General features: G+C 46.0%; 1 protein-coding gene across 2 annotated transcripts in view; it reads right to left on the bottom strand.

The window, feature by feature from the left end:
• ERI3 (ERI1 exoribonuclease family member 3) overlaps window positions 1-9,403 on the bottom strand; it is a 127,629-nt gene extending 118,226 nt beyond the window's left edge. The window contains exon 1 of one of the 2 annotated variants that reach the window (XM_005482190.4): window positions 9,291-9,403. The gene's annotated coding sequence lies outside the window, so the exon portion shown is untranslated. Of the gene's footprint in view, window positions 1-9,264 lie in introns of both variants that reach the window. The other variant, XM_005482191.4, reaches the window with a different exon arrangement.
• Between the last annotated feature and the right edge of the window lie 15,825 nt (window positions 9,404-25,228).

Genomic DNA, 25,228 nt, shown 5'->3' with positions numbered 1-25,228 from the left:
TCACAAACCTGAAATAACACAGTAGCCTGCTCTAAGCACAACAGATGACATTTGGATTAAACTTAAGGTGCCCAGAATCACAGGCCACTGAAAATAAACCTCTGCAAATTACTCTAAATTAAGAACTACGAGATACACAACAGTCATGGCTCCAGGCACCAGATTACATCCCACTGCTGATCCTCATCATAACAGAACATAACACAAACCAACTAAAACACAGAATATCCAATCTAAGCCCTGTTTAAATTTCTGAGGCCTTTTATCTTTTCATATACAATGCAGTTTCTGATACATGGTAAAAATTAAACACAATACGCATACCAACACTACAACTCATCCAAGCAGCCTGACCCTGAAACACCTGCCAGTTGCACCAAAACATGGTATTTCCATTACAAATCCAGGTGGCTGGTGGCTGGAAGGTTCCTCCCCAGGAAAGTTCTCATTTGGTCTGTACACAAGGTTTCTCAGAGATGTGATTTTAGTGCTAGACTCCACTTCTAATTTCAGGTATTTCTCCCAGAGGAGGCTATCAGTTCAACTGATCACATGCAGGTACTGCAGGAAGTGTAAAATGCAAGCAGGACTCCATAGGCTACTGTCTTCCTCCCAAAGAAACACCTCACTCAACCATCCCCTTCTGATACTTTCATCTAACAAACACTATTAAATAAATTGCATTATCCATGTTGAGACAACCTGGATTTCCCCTCCTGCTATCCAAGATGGGTCAGCCTCAGGGCTCTTAATAGATCTACAGGAATAAGAATTCAAGACCAGTTCATGGTGTTACATGGGTGGGTACAGGGACTGATAGCTAAACAAGCAAATTGCACCAACTCAGTCCTCTTGAACAAGCATAGGAGTACACCCTCTAATTGTGTATGCACATATATACACACACACACCAAGCTATACAGAATATTTAAATCTATCCCCACAGTTGGTCCCGCTGCTTGTGGAAGAACTCCATCACTTGACATGCCCCCCACACCTGTGCTGGTTTTCTGCTCTACCATGAAGGGATGGAAGTACCCACCATGAGACATGGAGACAAAGTGGCCACAGCAAAACGGGGACTTGCTGCTCACAAACAAAGTCACTGTTTGCACAAAAGACAGCATTTGCTCTCTCCCATCCGTTAGTCTGTCAGGTAAATAATGCACGTGCCAAAACACACACTTAATGAGGTAAATAATATGCCTTGAATAACAGCTAAATCTGTATTTACCTGCGAGACCAGAGAAACTCGGAAGGACCAGATTAGGAGATAATTGCAGCTAAGCAGGTTGTGTGCTTCGAGTAAACATGCATTTGGGTAACCTTCCCCTTCCAAACTTTTGAGTGAAAGGCAAAAATCAAAGAAGTTGAAATGTTTAAGACCAAACCAGTGCCCACACTGCCAATTCCATGGATATATGCATTGCCCTTGCCTCAAGGCTTTCATGTTTTGAAGCCATTTGCTTTATTAAAGCACTATGCCAGAGAGCAGGTACCTCAAAAACTGAAAACTCAAGTTGCAAAACCAAAAATGAAGAGCTCAACATGGCATTTATCTTGAAGGGGCTCAGTTCTACCAATTGTCTTTTCATCTACAGCTTTGGCTGTCATTCATAAATGCTTTACAGCCAAATAGAAGTTACTTATATTTTCTTCTAACATGTGCCAGAAAACAGATATTTAAGGTATGCATACTTTAAATCTTCTAACTACCACGAGTCTAAATGCCCATCACAATAAACATAATATCTCAGAATAAAGCAGCTTGTAAGTTAGTTGCAGGAAAACCTGGTCTTTAGCCTACAGCATCAAATAAAACATACAATTGGAGTGGGGGAGGCAGACAGGCTTCAACCCCTGTATCAAACACAGGCAATGAAACATGTATTATCCACCCACCCACAGCAAGCTCTCTTCTCTAATGTATCTAAACTGGCATGACCAGGGTATCTGACACAGACCCCATGAATCTTCAGGCTGGGTTGCACTACACACAGTGGTGCTGAGGTTTGCAAGCCACTGAGCCCACGGTAAAGGTAAACCAGCCACCTTGGCAGGATTCAGGCACATCCCCAAGCAGACACAGCAGCACCATGGCAGACCCTGCCATGGCAGATCAGGGTCACAAAAGAACCATGTGACATCCGTGGAGAAATAAACAGTGCCCGTTTACACTAACAGCTTCTGCAGAGGTCCACATCTAGCGACATGATCAGGCTCCCCATGCCAAAAGCAGCCTCCCTCCCCACTCTCCCGTGTCGCAGAGGGAGCAGTGCTCTGAACGTAGGTGTGTGAGTGTGCTATTGCATGATTTCCCTACACAGGCAGCATACAAACAAGGGCAACCCCACTGCAAACTCTGCACTTTCAGGCCAAATGAAGTTTTAACGGTATGTTTACCCAGCCACTGCTCTGGGTGCCCTGGGAAGACCTCACATCATCTTCTTTGGCAAGGTCAGAGTGCCTCACAGCACAAGATAGCTGGTGAGCAAACACACTTTATTAGATGTCATGTAAAGCATTTATAATGGCTATGACAATGCAAAGCACTAGTAATTATCCTGTACTTTTTTCCAAGAGAAAACGATGCAAGCAATGCAGCTTCAAAAATTAAAAACCCAGCTCAAGCCATATAAATCCACATGTTCAGTGATTCCATTTCCAAACTTACATAAAACACCATATATATATTTCTTATACACACAGGATCAGATTATAATCTCAGACAGTGCAAGCTGTCACATCTGGCAGTCAGCCCTACTAGGTTAATATTTCATATCACACAGCTCAAATTCCTCATACAGATACGTATGAAATGTAATGGGACCATGAACTGAGGTTGGACCTCAGGAATTATTTTGACAGATTGTACACAGACCTAGGAAAATGTGACAGCACTTTACATTTGCTACACCCAGTAAGATGGGAAATGGCTGCATGTGGTGGGTTTCAGCTGGAAGATAGTTTGTGTTCTGGGCTGTGTAACACTGTGTGTCCTATACGACAGTAGTGGCTAAAATCAGCATCTATATTTTAAAAATAAATTAAGAAAAAAATGTTCTCTGGACATCAGCTGCAGGTACCAAGACAAGGTCAGGCTGAGCACAGCTCTTGCTTCTTTAGCAGTCCAAGCACATGGTAGTAAAGCATGACAGTTTGATCACCAGCAAGGAAGGAAAGCCAAGAGAAAGGCAAGTGTCAGCTGTAGCCACCAGCCTTGCCAGGGCCCCCAGTGAGTGTGAAGCGGAGAATCTGCACTGGCGGCTGCTGCACGCCAGGCTTCCCACTGGGAAGGTTGCTTAGGGACAACCAAAGCAGCAAGGAACAAGACAGGGAACTCCTGCCACGTGAAGAATGCTGGTGACAAGAGCCAGCAGGGCAGTGCAAATGCTGTCCCCTGCCTGCAGGGCAGCCCCAAAGCCACAGAGAGAGATGTGCACCACACAAGCTCCAGAGGAGTCAAATTCATCAATTGCAGGACAAATTAGTCTACTAAGAACTTGAACTTAATGACTCCTGGCACATAACATAAATATGAACTTTTTACAACTACATCTAATTAAAATTACAGTTCGGCTTTGAGCCCAAAATATTCCCTTTTCCTTTCCAGTTTGATAAACTGAGTAGGGAAGGGGCAGGAAGACAACACCTAACTTCACACTGGCGGGGTGACCCAAGAAATCACATTTTATGAGAGCCTTCACTCACATGTTAAATTACTTCATTATGACAAGACAGCCCTCCACCATATTACAAAACAAACAAGTAAGAAAACCCCCCACTAACCCAAACTACAAGAAAAACTGAAATTAAAAATTAATAGCAAGCAAGCTCTGGGAGTAAAATGCTTCAGTTTATTATTTGTGCAAAACCTGGGTAGGGGCAGCTGTGACTCCTGGCCTCCAACAGACAACTGAACTCAAGGCTAGAGCAACGAAAACCAATCAAAAATGTAAGTCAGGTTTGTCTATTTTATTGAATTGTGGAGGAAAAAAAGTTAAGGTAATAGAGATGCTTTCTGTAGAACAAAATTGCACACATTTAGTGACACCTGGAACACAGTATAACAAAAAATGCAGGACTTCAATTTTGATAGCTGTTCAAATGCATACTCAGAGGTCAAATGTGAGCCCATATTTCACTTGTGTGAAAATATAACTGAAGAACAATAGAGATAATTCAGGGTGTTTTTTAATCAACCTTAACCTAAACCCAAATATTTCATTAGATGAACTACAGTACAAAAATGACAGCACCTGGCTAGCCTGTGAGGCAGGAAACAAGAGACTATGAACAAGACCAGCTTATCCACTGTCACCACTGAAACTTGCCAAAAAAAACAACCAACATAAAGTAAAACAAATAACAAAAGACAAAGCTTTTAGAACTGTTTAATAAAGTAACACAATTTTAGACAGGTAGATTTGCTTTTTTCTTTAATTTGTTAACCTCACAGTATCATCACTGGAACATGAGAACAGTACACTTCACGGCTGCACTCCCTTCATGTTTGGCTGGGTTTGTCTCCAGCACCGCTAGACAACCACGCCTGTTTTGGAAAATCTGTACTGTCATGGCATGTCTATATGCTGCCCCATCATTGCTCAGCTCAGATACAACTTGGCAGTCATCATTTTGTTTTTACAGTACTCCACAATCACACCCAGGCTCTTCCCACTACAGATGAGGAGGTCCCTGTTCTCAAGAACTTACAGTCTAAAATTAGAGGCAATACAAGTGAGGGGAACAACAGAAAAGAATGAGGGGTACAGGAGGAGAGCTGGGCAACTGCTCATCTGGGAGAAACATGCATCTTGGTAGGTCAACTGAAAAAAATAATTCACCCTATACAGGCACTGGTTTCCCTCTGTATGGTCATTATGGAAGAGATAAGTGAACATAGAAAAGGCTGACTAAAGGATGGAGGGCACTCTTGGGTTAAGGAAGGTCTCTCCCATTTCTTGAGCTCATCCTTGCCGCTGGGTTCCTTGGCTGATTTGTCAAAGGCACGAGCACACATGTCAGAGCACCAGAATCTCTTCCATTGTGACATCACAGACGCGATGGCTTGTGAGATCACAATGTGCAAGGCCGAAGGCGCTGATTACTTAGGGAAGCGCTTGCTGCAGCTATGGCACCCTACAAAGCTGGGAAACAAACACATCTCAGTTCACTTGACAACACAGTGAAACCCACACGAGACTCCACACCAGCAGGACACGAATTTGTCTGAACAGACCACCCAGAAGCCGTCCCAAAGATGCACAGTACAATTCCACTCCAATTTTATTAGGCCACCTCTGCTAGGCAACCCACTTTCGTCAGCTCCTTGACTGGTCTCCTAAGACAGGCTTTGCTGTGTATTTTTAAACCTTCTCCAAGAGTAACTGCAGATGAGCAAACGGGTCTAAGCTGGAGTCTGAAGAAGTTCCACACAGCAAAGGACTGGTCACTTAGAAGAAATGTAGAGAAAGGAAAGAACAAAAATTAAAACAAAGAAGCAATAACAGGGACACATACAGCAAAAGCCAAAGAGGAAGAACAGATTTGCTATTAAGGAAAAGAACAGTTGCACGGGATCAGACCAAAAATCCTCTAGTCCAGTCTCCTGCCTCTGCCTGGGAGCCATAAGAAAATGCACCAGTGTGAAACTACACAAAATGAGGTTAACCAAGCCAACAGCTCTGGGAGGCCAAAAGGAGGCAGGCCTGTCCTTCCCTCTCAGTCTTGCTCTCCTGCTGATTACGTTACACCAGTTCCTCAGCTTGTCTAGCCCTTCCGCGAGCCGATTCAACCACAGGAACCTATAAAAGGACTCACACAGCCAGAATAAAACACAATTAAAACAAGATAGTTTCTGGCTGGTTTAGTGAGACGAATTAGCTCAGGGCCAGGCTGGATGAATAGCAAAGCTCAAAGAAGAGGAAGAGCCCACACTGGCAGAAGCAGGAATGAGATGAGGCACTGGGGCTGTTGGTCAGCTCAGCTGCTCACCAACCCATGTACTCAGACCAGGACAGAGACACCTGGGATGACATGGCACTTTGCAGAGAATGGAGAAGTTATCTTAGCTCTAGCAGCATAGACACATTAAACTTGAATTCACAAAGCCCACCAGACCATTTGGTCTCAACCTCATGGCCCTAAAGTTTCCATTTCCTTAGTTGAGCCCAAAGGCTTGAACATCTTTCAGAAAAGTTTCTGGCCTTGAATTGCAGCATGAAGAATGGAGCTTCCCCTCTACCTTCAAACAGCTCGTTCCAATGGTCAATCCATTCGCTGTCAAAAAATAACATGTCTTAGTTTTCATTCAAACTTTCCCAGCCCTGGTCTTTGAGATAAGTTCTGAAATTTATGGCACTTCAGTGCTCTCTATCCTCAGCACAGCTCCCAGTGCCAGGAGCTAGAGATTTGTAGCTACTACCCATCTAGTCAGTAAAAGCTACTATTGCACATTGGCCTAATTTAGTGGAAAGGAGACATAGTAGGCCACCCTTTGTTTAATGGTATCTGGCACACATAATTACTTCATTTTCATACACATGAATGCCACAGTTCCTCAAACCACTTATACAGCTGCACACCTTCGTTATCTGAAAAATGAAAGCTAACACCTGAGAGTCCCAAATAAATCTCAGCCTGGATTCAGGGAAACAAGATTGGCATTGCTCAATACACTGGTAACTTCTGATCTTCACAAATGAGCTCCAGAAGTGTTAAAAGCAAGCCAAAGCTGTGTCTTGGTACACTGGCAAAAGCTCCAAGCAGGGTAGCAGCTACAGTGGGGCATGGTTTCCACACAACCCACTCTCAGCCCAGAAAATCTGCCAGGGAAGATGTTCACCCTAATATTCAACCACAGAAAAAAAATAGATTGTAACAAATACAGTTGAAATTGAAAAAAAAACATTGGTTGGAAGAGAAGTAGCTTTACCTATACAGCACATCTAGGGAGAATATAACTTTTCAGTAGGCCTGAGACGAGCTGAGATCACTTCTCTTAGGGAAGGGAAATGGTTCAAATGGTCCCTAGCACAGCCAGCACCTCTGCTCTAGGTTATGTCTTGACAGCCTCAACTTGTCCAATTCTTCCCTTAGTCCCCCGCTTGCCATGGCACCACACTGGTATGTAAGCTCATCACTACTACAGTGAAACACCAGGAGTCTCAGCAGGACCACTTCTAGCAAAAATACCTTCTTCAGATCCAAGAGAGACTTGAGACAAAAGCACAGCTGCTTCCATGCTCCCCTGTAAGCCCAGGTTCCCTGGGCAGTCCTGCACCATTTACCTGGATGTCACCACATCTGCACTCCACAGCCTTGGGGCCCTCCACTGCAGGTGGCCACAGCACTGACACAGAGACAGGGTAAAATGCAAATACTCCACACATTTAAGTATCTTCCAGAACTCTATTCCCAAAATTTAAGAGGGTTAAAAAATAAATAAAAGCAATGCCTACCAAAGTTAACAGAATCCAAACAAGATAAGCACTAAACCAGCTGTAATCAGGCCCTCTGAAGAAAACAAACTGAAGTATCTCTCAAGTGCAGAACAGAAATTTTAGGTCCTATCAGTGTTTATTCAATCCAAGGTCTTCTTTATTTAGCATCAGGCACATGGACATTTTTTAAAAGGCTTTAATCACTTTCTTCTTTTGGATTTTGGTACCACTCAAATCTGTCTAGACACACTAACTTTACGAAAAAAACCAAACCAAACACACTATTCATGTAGAGTAACCCAAAGTTTGAGATGAACAAGAATGCATAAAAGGGCCACAGGGCCACTCTTTGAAACAAAACAAACATTTGGTCCACACTGTAAATTAATGTGAAAAATCAGTGGCAAAGGGCAGAATCCAGTGCTCCAAAATGGAAACAAAAATATCTGAAGTAAAAAACACCATCTGAAATCAAATTTCCCAAGCCTACGCAGTGGAGACTAATCAACTAGACTTTTAACATACTGCTGAATTTGAGAATTATTAATTCTTTATTAAAAGTTCAGATGCCAACTTTAATATCAAGAGATATGAGATGCTACAGTGTTGCAAAAAGACACTACAGGACAAAATCTATTCAAGTTAACATCAAAAAGAAACCAGGTAAAATCCTCAAACAGCAGTTAACAGTATCTGATGGGACAGGTGTTTTGGAGATATACCTTCCTGGAACTCTGTATACCTCACCCTTCCTGAAACACAGTGCAAGCATTAACATATTTGAAAACTTGCTGGTTCCCCTGCATCACAGCTGAAAGAATATCAAGAGTTCAGACTAAACAGCAGCTGTCAATCTACCATCTCTGGAACCCAAAGCTCAATAAAGAAACTAGGTAAGGAAAGAAGTAGCAAAACAAATGTCACACTTATCAGCAAACAGGCCAGCAGTGACCACGTAAATCCACCAGACACAGGACACAGAACATCAGCAGTAAATGACAACACCTCTATATACATCTCAGTTTGGAAGAAACACCTGTAACAGCATAGCAGCAAGAAATGAAAAGAAGAAGAAATTCCTACTGCCACTCAGGAAACAAGTAAACAGACTGTACTCCAAAGCTTTCTCAAGTTTACTTCACTCTCCAGATCTGAGACAGGTGATCAGTTCAATCCCACAGGGTAGAAAATATAGGGAAAAAAAACCAAAACAAACCTCCTACTCCCTCATTACCTCCACCTATGAACCTCCACATCCTAAAACATAAAAAAATCCTTGCTGCTGCTGCTGCCTGCAGCTCAGCCTGTGCCCAGCCCCCGGGCACACGGGCTGTTTTCCCTTCCTCAAGCCCGGAAAGCGACTGACGCCGCCGCAGCTGGGATCTGGGGGACTGCTGCCACAGCCACCCTCCAGACTCCCCTCAGAGCCGCACCAGGGCGCGGAGGGCCCGGCAACCCGGACGTCGAGCAGACGAGGCGCCGCCACCCCGCGCCCTCCCCTCGGGCCGGGGCCGCCCCCGGTCCTCACCGGCCCCAGCACCGGCACCCCAGCCCTGCCCCGCCCGGCCCGGCCCGGCCCGCAGCCCCACGCCCCCGGTTCGAGCCCCGCCGCCGCGGGGGCCGGGCCGCGCCCCCGCTCCGCGCCGGGCCTTTCCCCCCCGCCCCGGGCCACGGCGGCCCCACGTCTCCGCCAGGCCTGAGGGGCCCCCCGCGCCGGCCGAGCCCCGCAGGGCTGGGCCGAGCCGCCGCCCGCCTCCCGCACCACCCCCGCGGCGGAGCCGCCCCGGCCCGGCCGGGCCCCGCGCCCCGCACTCCGCACCACGAGTGCCCGGCACCGCCACTCACCGCCCGCACTCTGACCCCCGACCCCGCGCTGAGCGGCAGCGCCGCCGCCCAACCGCAGCGCCGCCCGCCGCCGCCGGGGGCGGGGCTTCCGACCCGCCGCGCCCCCTCGCGCAGGCGCGTGTCTCGCGCCGCCCCGCGGGGCACGCTGGGGGCTGTAGTTCTCCACGGCCGGCCCCGCCGCGTGGCTGCGCCTCGACGCCGCGCCGGGTGTGGGGGCGCCGGTTCCCACCCCCCATGCCCGACGGGATCTTATCCTCTCCCCGCCGGCCCGACTCCTCGTCTGCCCCGGAGCCAACGCTTACCCGCCTTGTGTCCTCAAGGGCCATCGCAGCCCGTGGCCAGGACACCTCCCCCAAGTCCTGATGGTTCCGCGCCTCTGTGCTCCCTCATCTCTCTCAGCCGAAACCTGTCCGAGCCGTGCCTGCTCTTTGCTTGACACCCTGAGCTGTGGCACCTCCTCCCCACTCCCGATCTCTCTGGCTGTCACACTCTGCCAGGGTTCTGAGCCCCGTCCCTGCCTGCTGCTGCAAGGAATCCTGGCCAGACTGCCCATGGATTGTCCCTCTGGAGATATTCGAGTCCCACCTGTAGGTGTTCCTCTGTCACCTGCCCTGCTGACCCTGCCTTGGCGAGGGGATTGGACTGGATCCAGAGATCCCTTCCAACTGGAGCAATTCTGTAATTCTCTGAACTTACCTGCAGTGATACCCAATCTTTAGCCTATTGGTCTATCCATAACTCTTGGAATCTCACTGCAATGACAAGTGTTCTAGCTGGGGCCATTCTCTGCTATTCCTTGCTTCCTTCCCCGCTTCTCACATTCACTCACACCTCTACACTGCAAGCCAGCAGCTCCTTTGCACACCCCTGATACTCCTCATATGCATGATGAACAAACCCAGAGCACTGACTCATGCGAACAGGACTGTGAGGGATTCTAGAGGCTGCCTCACCCATCATTTGCCTGCAGGCAGGAGCAATCCTACCTCTCATGGTCTCCTCTTAAAATAATTCCTTAAGCCTTTCTCTGGCTCCATGTCTCAAAATACTGGACAAAGTACCAGAGTGCAGAGATCACTGACTGATGCTCCACATGAGGTGGGATGGCTGCCTGACTCAATCTGCCTGGTTCTCCTGCCTTTCACTGAGTTGCTGGCTTTTCAGGTTGGATTTATCCTTTCCTCTGTTTGTGTGCAGCCTTGAACTTGAGAGGCTTGAACCATGAAAGTATCATGTCAGAACTATAAAAATACCAACAGCAAACCATTTAATAATAGTAAGAGTTCCTTTAAGTCCTCTTAGATTTGGCATCTCTCAGCTTCCCCACCCACATAAGCAAGGATAATGTGAAATTTTACTGCTAAGCTTAGCTATATTGCTGTGATTTGTCAAGTCATTGGTGACTGATGTATGGATTGCCAGGAGTCCAGGAGAGTGAATTGAAGGCCTTTGCACTGTGATTCCTTGAGCCATCTTTCCCTGGCCATCCCTTAGCAGGGATGGAAACTGAAATTACACTGCAGTCCCAAAGCTTGAAATTTAGACCTGCCTGTGTTTCTAAGAGGATGAAAGAGAAGAGGCCTTTCCTCTGCTGACCTCTGCATCTTGCAGTAAAATGTAATTCCTTGGTCTAGACAAACGATGAAGGGCTCATAGAGGTGTGCATGCCCTTTTCTCATTGGCCAAGCCTCGTGCTGTTTCCCAGGTTTCCCAGCAGGCGGATTTCCTCCTGCCCAGCTCTTTGGGGAAAACCCCTTTTCCCAGATGAGTTATCTGCAGTAACCAGGGCCACACCTTGGCTTCTGCCAGCTTCTGTGACTCAAAGACTGCAGGACAGCAATGAGGTTCCTTCAGCAACTGCACTTTCAGAGGGCCTTTTTTCTGGCACAACTATCAGCTTTAAACAAGCTCAAAGAGAGCCATGTTTTACGAAATATTGTCACTATTTCTGTATTGTTCATGTCTGAGCCTGTCTTATGCCTCAAATGAACACTGCAGGCCACTGAAAATGTCACCTACAGATTAATCTGGCTCACTCCAGGCTTCTGGAAAAATAAATGAGGGTGATCAATAGCTATCCTGTGGCGTGCCCTTCAATGCTCATGGCCCCTGTAGCATCCTGGCTGGGAACAGCTCCCCTGCCCAAGGGACTGTGCCACTAAAGCACATGGTCAATTGCCATGGGGCCCGAGGCAAGGAATGCTGACAAACTGGGTCATGCAGGTGGGGAACAATGGTCAGAAGGGCTGATAGTTGCTCATTAGGGCCACCTCATTTATTCCAGGTAGCACAGCCCACGTCAGTCCCGTGACCCCGTTGCCTCAGGACCGGCTCTATCCGAGAGCAAGCGAGCGTGGTTCAGGAGTCACTCTGGTGTCTTAATTGCTTGCCCTACTTTTACAGATTTTGAGATGGCTAGAAGAAGCCCATAGGAAATAGGGTCCATGCTGGGGCAGTGTCTGCTCTGTCCTAATTTACATGAAAGACTGTCTTCAAACCTTGGGTGGAAATCAGCTCAGATTCCAGCTGTGACCTTCTCTCCTATGGCTGGATCCCTCTGCTGCTGCCAGCAACCTGGTCTACAGTTACCTGAAGTTTTATTTGTTTGAAAACCCCAACAGATTCTGAGCAAAGCACCATTTCATTCAGCACAAATGTTAAGCCACCACTGGGCTGATGGATGGGCAGAGCTTGATTAGAAAGCAGCAAACCAGTGGGGCAGGGTAAGGCAGAAAATACAGAATAAACCTCCCTGGCCCCAAGTGGCAGCTGCAAGGGATCCTCTGTGTGAAGACAGGGCTGAGCTTATCCTAACCCAAGATCAGCTGTCAGGTCTCTGCCTGCTGCTGGGTCAGCACAGAGAAGGAGGGACATTCCCTCCTTCTCCCAGTGCTTCCCTCCCAAGGGCCCATGGAGCGCAGCTCCTTTTAAAGCAATGGGATTTTACATTATTATGGCACAAAGAAACATCAGATCATTTTAAAGGCAACTCTGTTAATACTGTTCAGCTGCTTATGCTGAGTGAAACTTTTAAATGTCTTATAATACACATGACAAGTAGTTTTGTATCACTGTTTTCTACTTAACAAGTTAATAACGTGCCAACCCAAATCCTTCAGTTACTAACGCCACCGGTGGGACTCATTAACCGACGTGAGTACATATTTAAGGGAATACTAATATTCACAATGTACATTTTTATATTCATGTTGTCATTCTTGAAACCACAGCTCAGTTCATGTATTCTGTTGAAACATTTGTTTGCAGAGGATTTCTCTCTCCCTTTCCCTCCAAACACAGAGACTATCACTGGGGTATCTTTCTGGTGAATGATATTAATGACAGCCTGTTATCATGGAAAGCTATTTCGAGCTGTCAATTAAAGGGTGTTTTGAAAGAAAGCAGCTCATTCAAACCCCGTGGGAGCAAGTGTGTCTCATTGTCTGACAGTGACCCCCTTGATGAATTTGGGAGCAACAGCAGCTCTGTGGGGCTTGGAGCTTTGCAGATGCAGCACAGGGCTCTTGGATGACAATGACAGGAGATTTTAGAGGTGCTGATGTCCTTAGCAAAGAAAAGGCAAAAGGGTATTTCAGATGATAAAAGCAATCCACAGGTAGGAGTATTGGTCAGGAAAGAAGTCCCAGGGATACTGAACCATTCTCCTCCATCTTGTAATATAATTTCCTCTCCAACATCCCAGTTTATCCACCTCCATCTTCAAATATGTCTTTTTCATGCTCACCCAAGTAGAAGATTTCTTCAGCTTTTCTCTACCTGACAGATGGAAAACCCTCTAATTCCCAGACAAAATGTAATTATAGCTACTTTACTCCAATTTATTATGGAAAAATTATCCTTTGATGTTGGTTTCTTTCCCTGATGTATTCATAGGCAGCTCTCAGATCCCAGCCATTTTTGCCATCTTTCCTTTGGTGGCCTAAATAAGCCATTTTTTCTTGTGTCTCCTTAGCATCTTATCTTTCCATTTCCCACTCCATCTTAGTAGGCCTCCTCTGCACCTGCTTCAGTTTCAATTAAATTTTCTTGAGCATGAGTGCCCAGACTGGTATGTGGTATTCCTGAGCTGGGCTCCAAGGCCTCGTACAATCTATGTCACTTGACCCTATAAATATCACTCATATAAACATGCTTGATTTCTACATTTCCCCCCTCAACAGGGTGGTCCACTCTCAGGGCTTTCTCGTTCCTTTTATTTTCCTAAGCACTCCTTGCGCAGTAATAAAAATGTACAGACTCAGTGGGGATCTGTTTTAACTTCAAATGTGCTGATTCAGTTCAAAAACCATTAATTCAGCCAGAATCAGAGCCATGGGGTGGAAATCCTTTTCCAGTTAAAACAGAGGTGAGAGGGACAGCCTTTGGCAGGCTAGGAAATAAAGTGCATTAGAAAAACGTTGCAGGACATCAGAAAGTGGCTATTGACTGGGCTATGTTATCAGAGGGCAAGGGAATCTTGGACATTTCACATCAGGATGGGATGTTTCCATGGGAGATCTGCTTGGATTTGAACAAACCTCTGGGGTTTGGTGCATGTGAGCACTTTATTTCTCTATTCTGTGCCTTGCTGGAATGGTCAGAATCATCCCTGCTGGACCTTCTATTGACTGAGCACACAAAGCTGGTCAGACAGGCTAGTCCTGTCCCCAAGAAACCCCACTTTAACCACAAGTGCAAGAGGATGCAGAGAAATGCAAAGCCAACATAAACAACTGTGTTGCTCGGGGTGTAGATCAGTGCCCTTGCCCTTTGTGTAGCACCCAGTGAATCCAGCTTTTGCCCCTCACTCCCACTTTGTACGTGGGATGAGCAGAAAAACTGAGTGTGTCAGGAAGGCATCAGCACCAAAACACAAAACAAAACCACCCATCCTCAGCAAAGGATTTCCCCAAGATACTTGACCAAAGGAAAACGGGCTGAACATCAGGAGAAATGTCCTGAGGCTATGATGCATTAAACTGTGGGATCAGCTTCCGAGAGGAGCGGTGGGAGCCCTGAAACCAGCCACTCACAGCACTGTAAAACGTCCCATTGGTGCCAGCGTGATCTCAGCTCAAGGGAGCTGCACTGAATCATCCACCATGCCTTTCCCAGCTCCTGCTCCTAAAAATCAGACCCAAGAAGCACAAAGAGAGAAGGGCAAACAGTGATGTCAATTTGCTGAAGAAACACAAGCTTTTCTACATTATTGTACGTCGTAAAACCCTTGTGCTCGCACTGTATACTTAATCTTGATATTTCAATGCCATCCACAAAGAAATTCAGGCTTAACCCTGGTAAAAAATATTGTGCAATTGGGTGCAGTTTATTCTTTATATTTTAATAGCTATAGCAAAGCTCCACTGCTAACTAGTAAAAAAAGAAAAAAGAAAAAAAAAAGTTAAATGTGTTTTACAGCTATGTTGTCATGGGAAAGCTGTATTTCAAAGTCAGGGCATCAACAGCAGTGAAATGGGAAATTTTTAAGCATTTTAAACATTTTTAATGCGACATTAAAAAACACAAAACTCTTCACGAAAATGTCTTTGCCAGTATTTTAGCTAATCGGGCTGCAGTGTATAAAAGAAGGGTTCTGACGCCTGCACAGGCCACCCAATACTGAGCTGCTCCTCAAGTGTCTTGAACTCTAAGTGTAAATGGAAAAAACATCTAAAATTAAGCATTTCTCCTGGAGGAACACATTGCTGATAAAGCAAATCTTCCCATAGGACAAGCACACCTGCTGGAAGGTAGAGAGACGTTTTTATGTGTGGGATTTTAACTTGAGATAAAATACTTTTCATGGGCAGTCATATGGAAGACAGCTGGCCAAAAATAATAACAGAGGAATTTGTGTCCCTTGGGAAATTCTGAGGTTTCAAAAAATATGATTTTTGACCTAAGTTGGGACAAACAGTTTAGTGCTCGTATTTTTTTTGGTTGTTGTTTAATGACATATTCCCAAATAAAAAAGTGTATTTCTTTTCACTTTACCACTTTGACATTTCTTTTGTTTTATTTTTACATCATTCTAGAAGCCCAAACCATCCATTACACCACACTGTTTCCTTTGCTCATACTGTAGATTACATTGACAGGCATAATCCCCACCCTTTTTAAAGATTCCTATTAAACCAGCTAAATGTCTTTGTGAAACTCAATATCAGGATCCCTCCCATAAGCTGGGGCAACAATGGGTTTTAACAATTATTTTTCAAATGTGCCTTTAAAAGATGGACATAAGAGACTAGAGCAGGGGGAGGAGTGCCTGGCACAGTCTGAACAGCCCCAGGGAACATGATTGTTCCTGAAAAACCTGAACTACCCCTTGGTCTGATGACTGGCAGGCAAATTGCCTGGCACAGGCCTGTCATCACTTGTGGTTTGTTTATTTGCTGTGGGCAGAAAAGCAAAACTTCACAAAGGAAAAATATTTTACCCAGAGAGCACCTGGTTACCCCCCAGCTCAGGAGATCCCATGTTTTAGACCAAATGCTTGGACCAAATCGGGTATAAATGTAGAACAGGAATAAAATAATACTATCAGAAGAAGATGGGAGAAGGGAAAAAGAGAACACCCCACATATTAATATTTTACATAATTTCTCTGAAAAAGCTTGGATAATGTTGATACACTTTAATAAATATTCTCAGTTACTCCAATCAGTGTGTTCTGGTAGAAAAAGACCAATTTTCTACCAGAAAACACTGACTGGAGTAACTGAGATCTAGAAAAAAAATTACTTGCTCTACCATGAAGTCTCTTAGGTTCTTTATTTATTTGGACTCCGTTGTGATGCTTTGTGCTATGGAAAACTTCTTGGATTCAACATTCCTCTAAACTGCCCCATTGAAACGAAATAATTACTTGGATAGCTCTAGCCCCTGCTGCTCCAAGTGTCCAGAGCTGTGTCTTTAAAGTAGTTCCTAAACTCCTGACCAAAGCAGCTCCTTTCACCAAACTTTATCTCCAGGAACACACACATGTCCAATGGACAGCTGAATTCACCAGGGAGGGGAGTGAGGGTTGCTGCCTGCTCTGGGAGTCAGACCCTCACTTTCACATACTTCTGCCTACCCTGCTTTAATTTCCCCATTATCTCGCCCTCTGTTTATTCTATATTTTGCCTCTTTGTCTTTCATCTCCAGTGTTTGCAGACCCTCTTTCCTTTTCCAGCCTCTCTCTTCCTCCCATCACTTCCCCTAGCTCGCTCCTTCCTTCCTTTCTTTCTTCTTTCCTTCCTTCTCAGCACTCTCCTGGAATTTCTATTCTCTATTCTCTCCTCCCTCTCTTCCATCAAGACTTCCCCTGATGCTGCAGGAGGTCCCTAGTCTGACAGGGGTAGAGAGGAGAAGGACATGCCATGTCCAGAAAAATCTGAGCTGCAGACATCCCGCTTGCCAGGGGACGATTCACAGATCCTGCTTCTGCTGCTGCTTTCGGTCCACAGGTGCCAGCTGTGTGGATTGTCACACAGGAGTGGGAACACCTAAGGGGTCCTGGGAGACACAGCATGGAGTTCAAAGGCTGGAGACCTTGACCTGTGTGCTGGCAGTTGTCCTTTGAAACCCAAGAGAAAGAGCCAGTGGAAGTGAGTGGTGCATCCTCCCCCAGCCTCCTCCTTTGCTGCAGCCCTGAAAGGAACTGACCTTGGAAATATCAGAATTCCTTTCCCCCACCAGAATTCTCACTCAGATTGGCTGCCATCAGAAAGCACAGCTGAGACCACTGAAATCTGTCACACCTGTGACCCACAGTGCATGGTTGGGAAAGCTCCTCCAGCTGAAGAGGCCAGCGTAGTAATGTGCTACCTTATCTCTAGTGCCACCGACTTCAGTCTATTTAATTTTCCCTTTGATTTTAATATAGATTTATTGAAAACAACAGTTATCAAAACAAACTGCACTGGCAAATTGGTGTTCGTCTGTAGCTGTACAAGCACCTATAAAGCTGCCAGACTATGAAATGAATGGTGCTATATGGGAGGTCAGTTATTGCAATAGAAGTTCCCCAAGGATTTGCACTGGGCAGTTTAATATTTTTCTTATTACCCTCTTTTCTTTTCTACTATTTATGTCTCTCTGTTTAAATTTAAAGCATACAGCCATCTGCTGAGGCAAGCATCTCTGATAAAATCATCTCTGGTAAACCTTTTCATGAGTGGGCTTCCCTCAGAGTACCAGCAAATACTGTTGTCTCACTTGAAATGCAGACAAATTGAGACAGGGAGGCCAATTTTTCCAAGGGTTTGCCAACTAAGCCAGCTCTTTTTTCCCCTCCTTTTGAAAAGGTTTGTCCTTACCTCATGCTCTTTGAAAAAACTCTACTGATTAAAGCCCTGCTTCTTGCCATGTTATTTAACCTCCATTTAAATTCTGTGGCTGTATCCCACCTTACACACATCATACCTGGTGTCTGTGGGCTCCTCCCTACGCACAGTTCTAAAAAAATCAAATCCAATCATAGGCTAAACCTGCTCATCAGAAGAGATAAAAGGGTTTCTGTACTGATCTCCACATCAGGAGAACACAAATCAAATAACATAACTGTCAAATGAGGAGACGGGGTGTTTAAATGCCTATAGAAACAGGAACTCTAATTACAGAAACATCTATAATGTAACTAATATTATTTACATTAGAGCAATGCTAATCCAGATGAGGGTTAATGTCCCTGCTCCTAAAACATTACAGTTTAAATAGACACGAGACTGTGAGAGGATGGAAGGAGCATCAGCATGCTCATCCCTGCTTGAAGATCAGGGTTGGAGGCAAACTCCTCACCACAGAAGAGGATGAAAGTGAGCCAAAATGTGCAATAATGAAGATAAGTTTAGTGGCAGCCAAAGAGAGCAAGCGACTTGCTCAGCCTCACACCAGCTGCCTGGGGGGGTGGCAGAAAATGAATAGAAACCATGGATGGCTCATATGAGTCTCTTACTCACAACAACATTACTCAGCAGTGGGCAGTGCCTGGATCTCACTGAGTTTTGCATTGTGCCCTGCAAACATCCAGTTCACTGGGAATGAGCATCTTCTGCCACTTCCTAAAGTCAGGCTGTGGGATTTTAGACCAGGCTGCTCTGTGTGAACCTTCTTCTTCATGTGAGAGGCACAAGCCATCCTTTTGGTGGCTCCAGGGAACAAGGCATCTTGCTTTGGCTGACAGAGATGAGGGAGAGCAACAAAACTGCTCCATCCTCTGGACTGATTCACTGGTCGGCCCATCAACATGCAGACAACCCACCACATGCTCAGAATTGAACCATTGGGCCTTAAAGTCTGCACCCTGGAGGAACTCACTCCAGGTCAAAATCCTCCTACTCTTAAATCAGTCTGTACCAACTGAGCGCAAAACATGGAAGTGCCTTGTCCTTTATCCACTGTGGTGTCCAGCTCTGGCAGCTGTTTCCAGCTTCCCAAAGTGCTGATGAGAGGACATACTCTCGTTCTCCTCCATCCCGCCCCTTCCCAGTCTCTTCTTAGTGCAAAAGCTCAACATTCAACACTTGCAGCTACCAGCAGTTTAGAGACCACTTGTGGTCCTTCCTGTCTGGCCCAAGATACCCCACAACCACCTAGGGTTAGAAATTACCTGTTTATTGATGTGAGTTGTTGAAATGAGGCATAAACAAAAAATATGAACTCTAGATAAATCTATTGTAATATTAAATATACCCCTGATCTCTTAAAGGACCTCAAACATTCCTCATCCCCTTCAGAAACTTCCTGTGAGAATAGCAGTCCTACACACCCAAAACGAGACAAAAATATGTATTTGGAGGGAAAGGATCTACACAATTTGGCACTGGACCCAGCAGGTTTCCCAGGGCTCTGGTAACAGCAGAAAAGGGAAAGCCAGCAGGTGAGAAACAGAGCATTAACAAGCCTGAATGACACATGCAGCCAGATTGTCTGCTTTGCTGACAATTGATGCCATCCCTATTACTGGAAAATCGTGTAAGCATGCTTCCCTAATGGCTGGTAGCTTATTGCTTTGGATAGCCAATTTCTTGTCATGGCTTACAGCTTCTGTGAGCTGGTGTAAAAAGGCTTGCTGTCCCCAGGTTTAGTGGTGGAGGCAGCCACTGCACAGCCAGAATGTGCCTCTCCAACCATCTTGCATGCTTTGGGATCCTGCAAAGCAGCAAGTGTGTTATTAACACTCCTGTGGCACAGGTAGAGAGTCTGTCTTCTAGAGAAGCTCACCATTACATCTCCCTGCTGAGCATCAAATACCAGATGAGGGAGAGAGAATCCCACAAACAAGACCTTCTGAACCAGGGGGAGCTCATGGATTTCCACAGATGTTCCTCTAAACAGGACCACTAGGAGTCCGGGGCTGAGGTATTTAAGTTGGACAATTTATTCTTACCATGTCAAGGAAGGGTGAGTGGGGAGACTGGGGACAGCAGCCAATGGGACAGTAGAACTGTGAGTTTGGGACAGTAGAACTGTGCAGTTCAGGACAGCAGCCTTGGGCAGGCAGAGGATGGCTGATGGCTGATCCAGGCAGGCAGGGACCGCAAGTAAGGATCTGCTACAGAAACAGTTGACAAATAGAGTGCTAGAGCGCTCCCCTTGTTTCTGCTAATATTCTCTCTTCACTCTGGCTCTCCATTTCTTTTCCTTTCACTCCTGAAGTGTCTCATAAGGAAGGACATGAGATTTGCCTCTCCTGACAGAGGAGATGTGACACAAGCGTGTGGTTTCACATCTTTACATCCTTCTTACATCCTCCACCTACAGTCAGAAGTACCCTGTAGCTGCAATGGGTAGGCAGAGCAGAGATGGCAGTGAGAGGAAGGAACAAGAGGAATTGGAGGCTGAGGCAGAGCATCACTGTGAATCATTGCAATTTTCTCTGATCCTGTTTTATCATTGGGGGTGGGAATGTAAAAGATGCAGAACCTGTGTGAACAAGGTCAAATTAAATCACATTTCCAGGCTGGGGAAATTACTTTTGCCTGCAGCAAGAGAGGTGCACAACACGAATGAAGGAGGGGAGGTTCATGCCACCAGGCATGCTATATCCAGCTATTGCAAGGAATTTATAATTAGCCCACTGAAATATATCCCTGCAGGATTTCAGTGGAGGGAGGAATCATGCCAGTTGGATGTGTAACAGAAAGACCAACTGAGATCTGATTCCAAACCTTATGGGAGACAGCTCATCCTTATCTCAATGAACATGTGTTTCTGTCTAATGGGATGACATTACTCAACAAGGTCAACTACCCACACGCTCTGAAGACATGAGAGAGAGACACTGAACATCTCCAGGATAATTCAAACGTGACAGCTTCAAGAACGCAACTGGGAGAAAGACCCAGGTGCTACTGAAGTTCAAGATTTCCTACAAGAGCACACAAATTGTCAGGTCTGTTTAACACCTCCTGGTCAAACCTTACCACTGTCTCTCACTGTCACAGCCTGTGGAGGGAGAGCAGTGCTGTGCATGAGTGGCTTGATGAACTGCTAGAAGGGTGGGTGCAAAGGAGTCTCCTGAAAACCAGCCTGGAACTCAAGGCTGGATGAAGTGACCTTTCGCATATTTCACATACAACAGGGAGAAATTACTACATGCAGCCTGACTGGTTATACATGATGCACTGCAGGCACCTGGGAATTTGGGCATTTGCCTTTAACCAGCTCACTGTCTCACTGCTAACAAAGGAAAGCCTAATCCATGTCTTCTTACCCCTGGTGCCAGAGGCAAGAAACTTTGTAAGGGAAAACTACACTAGCAGGACAAGATATTCCCTGTGCCAGTTTCCTCTTCATGCCAGCTGCTGGTCCAACCTGTGCTGTAAGGGCTTATGCCTCTTCCAAGTTTAATTGTTGTTTTTTACTCTTAAAATTCAAGCTATTCTGGTTATCTGAATAATTTTCTGAATTACATTAAGTTCTACCTTATTGATCCCATGGAGGGGTTGATTCTGCAGGAAAACTGCAGAAGCAATAAGGTGTTCCTCCAAAAATCAAGGCAGGAATCTGAAGGGCCATGATTTGTAGGGCACTGGGACTGTGTGATGGGATATGAGGCATTTGAACTGGATGGTGGAAAAGGCTAGCTCAAGATAAAACTGGGCCAAGATAAAGAAATTTTGAGTGTATCGGTTTCTGAACAGGCTCGTGTCTGACAGAAAGCTGGCTTGTTGTACGTATTTGCCTGCTTTAAATAATTTACTGCTGGAGTAATGTGAGCTGGATTAAAGGACAAGAGAGGGGAAAGAAAACAGAATGGGAAATGCATGTGAGAAGTGACTTGTGAGAAAGACTGGTGGGAAGAAGATAGATATTTCTCAGAGGAAGATGGGTAATTTCCTGGGAAGGGAATAATGACAGCCAGGCACCAAGTCCTAGAGTTCAGCACCTGGCATTTATTTCTGTATGAAATTAAAAAAAAAATCCAAAATTTTAAGAAGAGATTGTGAAAATGGGCACGGGTTTGGTGACTGAGGTAAGGAAGAGCTGAAGCTCTGAAGCACATCAGCCTCTCAGAGAGGGAAGGGATGATCCTGAGGAGCAAGGCTCAGCTGGGTCTGTAGCATCATCACCCTTCCTACTGTGAGCACCCTGACCAGTGCTTCAGAGCTGAACTCTCCCAGGACCCACATGTGCTGGGGCAGAGAGCAGGGCAGATTGGGCAGGCTGGGTGCTCATGTGGCAGCCAGAGGGATAGACTTTCCTTGTGCCATGTGCCTAATGGGGCCACACTGCCATGGGACCGGGATAGGGGGGTTCAGCATGGAAGTCCTGAGCCTGACCCAAATCTCCAGGGTGGGACTGGTTAGGCAGGAATTCCTGCTCCCCCATCCTGCCACAGGAAGGGTTTGCTTCACTGGGAAGGATGCTTTGCACAGAGTGCCCTGCACAGCACAGAGGGGATGGAGAGGGAGAAAGATGTTTTGCTCTGCTCTCGTCTGAACAGAGACTGGTTTGTATTTCAGCCGGGATTTTCGTCCCTTCAGCTTTAATCTCCAACTCCTATTAAACAGACAGATCAGTCTGGAGAAAGAAAGTATTTATTTATTTGGTTATTATTATTTTTTCTAGAGAGGAATACCACCTCGTTGGCATGACAACAGTGCTGTGGGCCACCATAAACACTGGATCATTAGCATCAATGCACTGGTCCATTATGTAGGCTTGGCCATCAGCACGGCTAAGGTGTGTGAGTTTATGGTGCAATCCCATTCGTGTGACAGCATGGGAATTATCACAGCAGTCACAGTAGTGAGCACTACAGCTGATGCTGAGGTCCAGCCTCATACAGAATTACTTACTGCATTGGCAGAAAGCATTTTTCCTTTGAAGGAAGGCAGGCACAAAGCACAGGATTGAAGTCACCCACGGTATGTGGGCTGCCTCACATTTAATGCAGCTCCTGGGATGGACCACAAACATCACAATACTCAACACTTTAAACTCCTAAACAACATCCTTGTGTGTTATGCAGTACCATGAGAAAATACACATGCATATATGACACCAGTGTATTTTCTCCTAAGGACAGGCAGCTCCCACCACTACAGATGTGCAGGGTGCTCAGCATGGCCCTGAATTACATGCACAATCTGTATGTTCTTGGGAAAGAGCAACTTGTCTTCCTTTTTACTGTAAAGCCCCATTTCAGCTTATACATCTGTAGTAGATATTAATAACAATCATGCTGCACTTGGCTGCTGCAAACTCTGACTGATGAGAGCAGCCCAAACTCACACAAGTTTCCAATTGATTTTATCTCATGTTAAGCTCTAACTAATCACACCAGAGAGCTGCCTTAAAAGCTCACTAGATCTGTCCTGCTCGGGTTTGCTTGCCTGGCTAAAAGGGGAGGTGGGTATTTTTTCCCATCCTCTGCTGAATTGGGCTTCCCTGCTGAACTGGGAAGGGAGCCTGGAGCCACAGGTCCATTATGGGGAGGCGGTGCTCCCCTGCCCCAGGCTATGTTTGGGCCCCAAAACCAAACCCAACATTTTCCCTGCATTACAGCCACATCAAACACAAATAAATAAGAAGATCAAACCATTGCTCACCCCGTGCACTTTCCGTGGGCCAGAGCAGGAGCCACCACTCTGAACTGCTCTTGGACATGGCTCCAGCTTCCCCTGGCTTCTGTGGCACAGTTCAATAGCTCTGCCTTAGTTTTGCTTGATCCCATTAATGATAAAAATGACAAACACATATGCGTTGCCTTTATAGCTATTTCACGCTTTGACATGATCCCGGGCAAGTTACCTACGCTGTCAGCATGATGGATGGTGCACAGAAGGGGGGTTGGACAGGTGTAGCTCTTCTCACTGGGAAATATTTTTCCACACCATTAGCCTGTGGAACTCCTAGCAACAGGATATTGCTCAGAGAGGGATTTTAAAAAGCCCTGAAAAAAAGAGTGGATGCTTGTACAGAAAACAAGTGTCCAGTGCTGTAATCAAATTCTAGAAACAGTTGATAGAAAAGGGTGTTGCTGCATGCATGTGCTCAAATCACACACTGGCTACCAGAGTTTTGGAGAGAACTTTCCTCAGGAGCCACATCCCAGAAGTGCCTCTTTTAGGGCTCTAGCTGTGTTAGGCTTCAGCTGAAGGAATGATAATGTGGTTGATGTTCACATAAGAGCAGTCTTCCTAAAACAGTTGATACAGTTACTTGTCCAACATCTGCCATCCAGTGTACAACCTTCTTTTTGGAGAAGGGATTTTCCAAGGGGAAGGTTGTATAGGAAATGATACTGCAGGACAATGATATATAAAGAATACCTAGTACTTGTTTGCAAAATCCCAGGCATGATCTCCATTCGACTGTAGAGATTCGGTGATGAGCAATGTTTAAAACTATACTGGCATTTTGCAGTGTGTTATGAAAAGCAAAACCAAGAGGTTCTTCTGTGTTAGTCAGCAGACCTTGGAAGAGATCTAGGTGATGGGGAAGATAGTAATGCTGATAATGACAATGGTGATGATGATTAACAAGAAGAAAATTAGTTTATCTCTCAGCCATTGAAAATTTTTGTAGGCTGAAGAAAATTTTCTTACTACTAGTCATATGAGTCAACAAGTCATTTAAAAGACTGTTTTCTCATTCTGGGGAGACTAGTCACTGAGAGTGCGCCAGCTCTAAATTTCAGTTTTCTGGCAGATAGGATAATTTCAGCCCTGCCTCTGCCAGACTCTTCCTATGAAGAGAGAGGGCTCTGGCAGAGGGCAGCCACAGATGGCTCACGAGATGAAGAGATCCCATATTAGCTCTCCTGAGCTCTGGGACAATCCTCACACCAACCACTAGAGTAAAGCCCAGATCAGCTGCTGAGACCAGAATAATGCTCCCAAACTCATAGGTCAATCTCCAACTCAGATGTCCTTGCTAATAGCATCAGAGCGAGACATGGCTAAGTGCAGAGCCTCCGAGCTCCTGTCCTCCTGGAGTGCAGCCACCAGCTTAGGGATGCTTAAACCCGGGCCACAGCTCTGACAAAACCAGGGGATAGAATCGTTTGGGCAGCAGGGATTGTGGCCCCGGCCAGCATCCTCCCGGCGTGTCCGTTGTCGCGGCGGCCAGGGCAGGGTGGCAGCTGGGCCGCGCTGGCTGTAGCCAGCAGAGGGCATGGACATTACACACGGCAGCAGCCAGGCACCCACACCCCGCCGGGAGCCACTGCCGCCTCCGGGATCGCTGCGAGGAAAAGTTCCGCTTTAATTAGTAAAGTAATCCGTTTGCCGTCCTTCCACCTTCCACCCGTCCCGCAGGTGAAGGGAGGCAAGGAGTGGTCTGGGTCTGGCTGTAGGTGGTGATGGTGACAGGGACTTCAGGACGTGGTTCCTGAACTGGAGAATGTCAGCACTTTTTGGGGGTGTCACTTTTTGGGGGACCGAGTAGGGCACACAACAGGACCCACAAACACAACTCCCTGCCACAGGACCCCTGTCAGTGTG

This window comes from Zonotrichia albicollis, chromosome 8 (assembly GCF_047830755.1).
Source record: "Zonotrichia albicollis isolate bZonAlb1 chromosome 8, bZonAlb1.hap1, whole genome shotgun sequence".
Taxonomy (NCBI): domain Eukaryota; kingdom Metazoa; phylum Chordata; class Aves; order Passeriformes; family Passerellidae; genus Zonotrichia; species Zonotrichia albicollis.
The sequence above is the reverse complement of the archived record's forward strand: the minus strand, read 5'-3'. Positions and strand labels throughout refer to the sequence as shown.